The sequence below is a fragment of the Daktulosphaira vitifoliae genome, unplaced genomic scaffold (genome assembly GCF_025091365.1).
Source record: "Daktulosphaira vitifoliae isolate Bord-2020 unplaced genomic scaffold, ASM2509136v1 Scaffold_5, whole genome shotgun sequence".
Lineage (NCBI taxonomy): Eukaryota > Metazoa > Arthropoda > Insecta > Hemiptera > Phylloxeridae > Daktulosphaira > Daktulosphaira vitifoliae.
This window is the reverse complement of record NW_026099576.1, coordinates 5,354,356-5,363,400: the sequence shown is the minus strand read 5'-3', so window position 1 is coordinate 5,363,400 and position 9,045 is coordinate 5,354,356. Positions and strand designations below refer to the sequence as shown.

Here is a 9,045-nt window from a genome sequence, read left to right as displayed (position 1 = left end):
ATTTTTAAAAAATTGGAAAATTAAAAATAATAGATAGTATATAAAACATATGTATTATACTTTTTACATAATACAATTTAATTTTGTATCAGCTTAGTACTAAGTTATTCAAGTATAAGGTTTTATTACTATGCATTTAAATAATTTTATTGTGATTATTATTGTGATTTTTCTATTTTTACTTAATAATTTTGTTTTTTTGGATAGCATAGAAAAAATTACTCAACTTAGTAATATTGTTAGACAATTTTGTATAATGGATTTCAATGGCATTGTATTTTTAAATGGTAAAGAACAATATTATTTTGAGAGTCTTTTTGATAACGATGAATACAAAAAGTATATTATCGAATATAGAAACGTTAATGAAGAAAGAGTAGAAACATCCAAAGAGTATGCATTAACAGAATATTTTAAGGTGAATTCTATTAATTACGAAGAAAAATTACAAATGATCTCTGGTATGCTAATGTGTAAATACCTTGAACAAATCAGATTAATCAATCGTCTCTTACTATATTTGTACGATGAATGTCTTAATTATATATATGTTGAAAATAATAGTGAAACTTATCATAAGATACTTCGCTTATTAATTAACAAAAATGAATATTTTATTTTTTTTTTAAGGCATTTAGCTAAAAATAATATATCCTTATCAAACCAAATCGGAATGGATATAAGTCCTTTGTTGAATTTACTACAAAGTGTGATTGAACTTCATCTTTATATAGAACATTTACACTTGTATCGGGATTCTATAGAACTTTTGTTTAGTCCTGAGTTCCAGTCTTCAAATGAGAAATGCAAATTTTTAAAAAAGATGCCCAATGATAACGATTATAAAAAAGAATTTATTGAACTAACTCAACAAAATTCTACGACCTATGCTGAATTTTTGACTGAAAAAATAGATTTTATTATAAATAATAGTTTTAAATATAATTTTTACTTTAAAGAAAATTTAAATAAGGATGATGAAACAAAATTCTCCATATAAACAAATATAACAATTAATTTAAAATTATATTTCTATTACGTAAACTAAAATATTTTTCGGTTGCTTTATTTGTTTATGCTCAATTTATTTTATGTTATTGAATATTTTTTTCGAATATTTAAATTATATAAGTAATAGTTTATAATTATATTTCGTTTTATATTTACTTTATGATATCATTAAATTTTATTATACAAGATGATTCTTTTATTCTTATGGACCAGACATTTTCTTAATTAAATCATATTTTATTTTATGTACTATTTAAATGTGTGATTTCATTTAAAAAAATAATATTGACACCCTTATAAGGTATAAAAGATGAATTTAAAAAGTAATTAAAAACTGGCAAATGAAATAATATACAACATTTAAGAAACAATAAAAATGATGTTCTTTACATAATTATTGTTTTATGGGAAATAGAGTCGTTAGCCTTAAAATAATAAATTTATATACGCCTAATTCAGCTGTCACGAAAACTAATGAGGTAATTCATTATCATTATTATTTTCATTTTATATACACAAAACGTTTTAATTATACACTTTTCAACATACATTTTAGCCTTTTATCAACTTATATTTTTATATTTAAATTTGTATTATCACATAAGTTTTCTATTATAGATTTTATATTAATTATTTGAACAATTATTCGTAAAACGAAGATTTATCTATACAAAATGTATTTATAAAAGTATTATCATATTAAAAGTATAGCATATTAGCTTCCATGCGAAGCTGAGAAAATATTAATTTTACCATGATGTGTTTATTTTTTTTGTGTCTCTATCACTACTTTTTCTCAGCTCTCACTGGACCGATTTCTTTCAACGATATGTCAAAAGATCACAAATTATATCTAGTCGAAGACATTACCCTTCAAAATTGAAAAAATTTCCCTCGTTCCCCGTAAATGAGGGAAACCTCCAAAAAAATTACAAATTTAAAAATCGCTAATTTTCGAAATTTTTTCAATTTTTTTTACTAAAATCTGCCATAACTTTTTCAAAAATGAACAAATCAATATAATTATTTTTATTGATGCTTGATGTCTTTACCTATCATTTGGTATATTTTTTTTTGTAAATCTGACCCTTTATCTGCCCACAGGGGGGGATTTAAAATAACAACTTTTTTACAAAAGATTAACTTTTGAAATGTTCCGGAAGGTCTGACACTTTTATATATATATTAAATTAAAGATAATATAATGTACTTTATTATGAAAAAAAAATTCTCAATTTTATTTTTTACATTTTTAACTTTATAATGCTATAACTTATTGAAAAGTGTATGGATCAACATAATTTTTTATGAGAAATAATATTTTTTAATAATTCCTTTTTCATTCAGGATATTAATAAGAAAATAGCAGATCATGTAGCTTTTGGAATAATCCACCAATTTTTTAAAATTGAACACTATCTAAAGATTTGCATCGAAGCGTTTTTTTTTCTAGTGATTTTAATCACTGTGAGATATCATTATACTTGATCCAACTATGCCACGTCACTACTGTGCCGCGACCCCCCTGTGCTGGGTTTTTTACTTTATTGGCATACTATGAATTCTTAGATATGAATCTCAAGATATTAATATTTTTATATATAATTTTTTATACCTTTGACAATAATTAATATAGTAAAATATAATAACAAAATTATTTATGTAGCTGCTACACAAAAATGTACATACAAATTTATATGAGTTGTAAATATTGTATTTTTTTATACAATTATTTTAATCAGTTCATTTCCCACGACCTTCCTCATATGAATTGTTTATTACTAAAGATCGTTCGTTGAAGGTACTATAATGGATTTTTTATATAAATACATTTTTCCATTTATCTCTAATTTTTCTGGTGTTACGTCGCTATACTGGTAAGACAAATATTCAATAACGATGAATCATATAAATGATGTAACTATTAGCGATATTTATGCAATTGTGTACACACTTGTATCTACGCGATTTTTATTAGAATATTTACTCGCGTGTAACTATTTCCTTTGTACAGCTCTCTATTAAATCTACTCAAGGTCAAAATCGAGTCTATTATTCTTTTGGTACCTCATGTAAACCCTACTTGTATATTTATGTGATATACTATTTGACCTTATGTGTAGTATTGTATACTAACACATTTGTAATTTAATAATTTGTAATACAAATAAAGAGATTTTAAATATCATAACTGGTCTGTTCAATAAACTATTTCCAGGTGTTTTGCGTCTTTTCAGTCATCCATTGAATGACCTAGGGTAGATGGGAGCTCAATTTCAGTTCTTTGCATAATAGATTATTCTAGTGTCTTACACTCCGACTGCCCGAACTGTTGCAGAGATCACACTGGCTAGTTGACAAGTGGAGAGGCACTTTGGAGAACTCTTATGTTTAATAAAAACTTTGATTGTGATATTATAATGCTAGTACTCTGTCTAGTCAGGTTATGGCCCTTCAATAGGTAATATACACATCGCAATTTAATCGTGTACTTTTTTAAAAGTATGTTAAGGTATATAAAAAAAATAATTGAATCAAATACCACTATGTTTTTTTTTGGCTTAAAGTATTTTGAATCGTTAAAAAAATATGTTCACTTAAATAAGGTAGTGTATAAATAAAAGAAGAACTAAGTCTTCGGGACAAAACATTTACATATACTGACGCAGAGATCATGTTTGTGAATATTGACTATGACCTCTCTTCTTTTAGGAAAGAATTTTGCTTTTAATAGACCGAAAAACTGGATTAGCGATATCTGGTGAGATTCTTAAGATTTTTTTTGTTGTATTTGATTAGTTAATATTATGAATCTTTTACTTGGTTGTTTTATGGAATGCGTAAGAGGGTAGTTAATTTTTGTGTAAGGGTATTATTTTTTTATTCTTCTTATCCATGGGAAAACATTGTATTTGGTGATATATTTTTATTAAGTATACTAATTAAGTATATTAAGTATGTATTAATAATTACATGTATTAAATGTGATACTACAGTTACGCTAGACATAAAATAACTTACATTACATTTCGTTCCAGTTACTAAGTAGTGTAAAACATTTTCGTTAAGACATGTTGTTATAGGCGATCTCTAGTATGATTTTGGAAGCAGATGCTTTTTAATTTAATTGGTTAATTACAATGGTTGAATATGCTTGCGCGTAAGCGTAATTTAAAAATCTGTATGATAAGTAGTTTTTATTCTATAATAAGCTAGTTATATTTTATTTTAAATAAAGGAATTTTGTTTTGGTGACCTTGAATATTCATTATATATTAATTATTATTTTTAATAATTGTGACATACATGTCCAAACTATAACGTAATACTATATTCTAATATTGCAAGTGATAATATAATATCAAATTAAACTTATTTTGAATATTTTGCAGTTTCTACCTGCTATGTCGATAAAAACGTTTTTAAAAATTTGATATAACTTAAATTTCTCATTGTCCTGGATGTGTATTGTACGATTACCGAATTGGGAACGCGTGTTATACAATCACTGAGGATAAAGAGTTCAATTCCTAATGGTCACTCTTAATTTGCACTTTTTCACATAAATATTATATTGGATTTTTTTAATTATAATCAATTTTTATAATATAATTGAGTAGATTTCATACAATTTTTTGATTTAGTTTCGACGTAAGACTAAAAAGTTATTGGTCTTGTGATTTTGTATTTTTTTTTGACATCATCATCTATTAAAGACATTGCCTTGTCGTTGAAGCCACTTCTCTCTGTATGACGCCAAATTCTTTAGTGAAATAAAAGACGCACAGTTTATGACTTACAGGATATGTTCAATATATTGTTTCCTTGGGCGTACTCTTGGTTTCTTCCCAGTTATTTTTCCTTAGAAGATGCTGATTAAAAAGTCATTGTGTCGGATGATTAGATTTATTTTTTTTTTATTCAATCACCTTTATTAGCCGTCTTTTTTCTCGTACTTCTTCTAGAACTTGCTCATTTCTTTTCTTGTCTATCCATTTTGCCTTTGTCAGTTTTTCCCATATCCATATCCCTAATGCTTCTAGTTTGCTTTTTTCTTTCTGTCAATTGTCTATGTTTCACTGCCATATGAAAGCACACTCCAGACAAATGTTTTAATGAATCTTTTACGTATGTCAATGCTCATATGTTTTTTGGTGAGAAGCTGATTCTTGTTTTGGAATGCTTGCTTTGCCAATGCTATTTTTTTCTGGCGTCCTCTGTTAATTTGTTGTTGGGAGTTATGATACTTCCAAGGTAGCAGAATTCTCGGACGTGTTTGTAATCGTGCATTGTTTATTTGAATATTAAGATATTCAGATTTAGATCTGAGTACATTTTGCTTATAAGCATTGTTTTGGTATTCATGGAATTTATTTTCTTATTATATTTACTTCTTTACTTCAATATAATATTTATTATTATAATTAATTGAAATTTTGAAATGATGTAAGAACTCCCTAAAAACATAATAAATAAAATGATACATTATGCAGAATAATACGTTTATATTATATGTTTAATAACCTGCTCAATTATATACAAAGTAAGAATATTTTAAGAAATATTTTTGTTAATTTTTTTAGTTACATATACTTCTGAAATTATCAATTATTACGTAAATTTTTGGTTCATTCCTTATAAGACTTATGTTGAAGTATTATTTTTTACTGAAAGCCTATGGAGTCATGTGTAGGAGGTCTAAGAAATCTATCTATTCTATCATTAATTTCACATATAGAACAAAATTAATAGTTATTATTTTTATCAATTCTACGATACAATAATATCTATTTATGAAGTACTCTAATTTTTTTTTTTACATTTTCGTAAGATGTTGTTAATAACGAAGCGTAGATTTTTTAAACAATTTGTGCATCCAATGTTCGTATTTTTCGATTACACGCATTGTGTGATACATGTGGTTGAATTAGAACATCAGGATAATAACTTTTATCGCAATACTTAATAAAAATCACATCATTTAAATTTTTTCTTCCTGAATACTTAAGTAACTCAACTAACTGATCTGTTTTTTTTAAGCGGATTTGCTTTTGTGTACATAATCACAAAAAATATTAACTTGACAAGTTTTAATGAAAAAATGTCAAGTTTAATTATTAATAATTACGACTGAAGTTTTTATAAAAGTATAAATAGACAAAGTGTTAATTAACCAGTTTTTATTCTCATGTACATTTACAAATAATAAGATTACACTTTTATGATAAAACACTTGTCGTATTGTAATAAACTGCTTTAAATTTTTAAATCTTAGCAATTTGAAACTAACTAAATTTTTAATATAGTTTTCAAACGTTATTACTGGATAATATTTTACACAATTCAAAATTAACGTTACAACATTTTTATACTGATTACTACAATAATATATGGTATTACATTACTGGATTGAAATTTTAATATGTAACTGAAAAATACAAAAAAAAAAATTCTTAAAATTTTTATTATTCTACGAGTAATTGAGTAGTTAATGATTCGCAGATCATTCTGTATAGTGTGTCTTTATTATTTTTAAACACAATGATTAATTGATTATATTCATTTAACCAAATTACAGAATAATGATGTACGGGTGTTAAATTTTTGTAACTTGCCTAACACAAACAATGTCGAGGTGTTTATTTAAAAGAGAAAGATGGCATGTAAAAAAATTACCAAAGGTGTTGGTATGGTGGACGTAGACAACACATATCTTATTACGTAAAATTATAGCCCGTTTTTAACAATAGTCACAAAACAATAGAATCGACACAATCAAAAACATATAACAGTACAACATTAGGGCGTTTTCAATGTAAGATACACGATGATCGTCGGAACAAAAAACCAAATAACAGAAAAGTCGGAAGCGCAACGACCTTTATAACCTGACCTTTCTTTGCGTCAGAAAAACTCAATCGGTTATATGACCGCCGGAAGGTAACAATCAACAACTGATAGTCGACTTGGCTCTGGTGGAGGGCGGGGAAATAAGCGATGACCATCGATTAATAGGTAGACGGCTGATAACGAGAGACACGAGTGATAAAGAACCTAGAAAGGTCCTTCACATGGATTAAAAATGTTTTTATTCTAATTTTTTAACAAAATAAAAATTGCGTATTAAACGACATTTTATTCTTTCGCTCTAGGATAATCCGTTATAACTATATTATGTTATTATTATTTTTAATACAATAATTAAATAATTCATTTTTTAATAAATAAAGCCCGTAATTGAAAAAAATTGGGCAAAGATGCTCCCTCTCCATTAGTAAATACATATATAATACATTTTTTAGTATTATATAAATTAAGCTAAAGTATTCAATTTGCTCCATACAATGGGCAAGATGACGAATTTGACTTTTTTTTCTACTTAATTAATAATCCTCAAAATAATTAATATTAATTAATTTCAAATTATTAAGTTGAATACTTTCTTTTATGAAATTCAGCTTAAGGGTGACAATTTGTCTTATCTTCCACTACTTCTTTGTGGTAGAGTGTGTGTTTTAATTAAATTTTCTAGTTTATATAATTTCTCGCGATAAATATAATGGCTCAAATCTATTGAATTTTTTCATCTTGAATATTTTAGCAAATTTTCTAACTGTACCCTTATTTTTTTAAAATTCAATAACGCGTTCTTGTTTAATAACAAACAATAAAAAAAAAACATTTTTTTTTTAAATGTAATCAAAATATCTTTTATATAATATACCAAATAGTAAAAAATCAATGATCGTTAAATTACAATTTTATTTTACTAAAGTATAAAACAGTTACATGTATTATTTTCTGTATTTAAAAAAAAAACAGCAAAGAAACAATTTACTTATAAATTTTGGATTGACAAATAGAATAATGGTCAAGTACAAAATTAGTTTTAAAATTAATAGTTAACATTATACCTTCTTAGCTTTGCATCAAATCCAAAAATATTTGTAGTTCTATGGTGAATTTTTAATTTTTTATTAAAGAGGTAGTTGATTCAATATATTTTAAGTTAAAAATTGTCATAACGAAGGTATACCATATCAAAAAGAGTTATACGTATACAAAGTGGTCGATTTATTTTTTTATTTCATAAAGAAACAATAGTTGACTATAACTTTTTACAAAACCGATAAACTTATGCCGATACCGTTTATAGATTTTAAGTAAAATTCGGGTATTACCAGATTCGATTAAACCATTTTTTTTTTAACAGTTTCAAGCTCTGATTCTTAGTTATACACTTAAATCTGAATTATAATGATATCTATACATGTCTGTATTAATAATACTTAGCAAATTACATAATAAATACTTTACGTTTGAATGTTACAAAACAGTTATTGGCAGTCATAATATGAAATTTAAAAATGTTAAGTCCTTTTCTATTTTAACTCTTTAATACATATTTTATTCAATAATTATTTTGTTTGATCTATTTAATGTTTTTAAATTAATTAAATGAAATCTTTATTTCAGTTTTGAATTCTCTGAAAGACAAGATATATTTAGAAAAAAAATATATTGATGGAAAAAAATGTAATTTCAAAATAAAAATACCAAAAATATTTAAAAATGTGTTTATTTAATTTAAAAACGAAACCACAGTATTTTGTAAATTATTTCTTTATACAAATGATAAAATATTGATTACTTTCAAAATAAATAAAATATAGGAAAAATTGATTTTTTTTAGCTTAATTTTTTATTTATCAGCTAATAATTACTTTTTAGAATCATCTTTTAAAACTTAAGGGAGTGTCAATTAATTTTTTTACATGGAAGTACATATTTAACACTTAACTGTATATATTAATTTATATGCTTACAAAAGTGGCTTTAAATTTCATGTTAAATGAGTGACTATTGGACTTGTTCTAAAACACAATATTTTAAAGGTCGAATTTCTAATTCATGCAGTTAAAGTTAACCAGTTTATAATAAAGACAATAATCTTATTAAAAAAATGACAGGTCGATAAAAAATGTTCAACTAGTCCTTTGGAAGTTATCCACATTTTTATATTTATTTGGGCGA

General features: G+C 25.0%; 1 long non-coding RNA gene across 1 annotated transcript; it reads left to right on the top strand.

Moving 5' to 3' along the window:
• The first annotated feature begins 1,271 nt into the window (after positions 1-1,271).
• LOC126907140 (uncharacterized) lies at positions 1,272-8,633 on the top strand. Its single transcript, XR_007704434.1, has 3 exons — positions 1,272-1,490; positions 3,230-3,472; positions 8,488-8,633. It is a non-coding gene; the product is annotated as an uncharacterized LOC126907140 (long non-coding RNA).
• Positions 8,634-9,045: the final 412 nt, after the last annotated feature.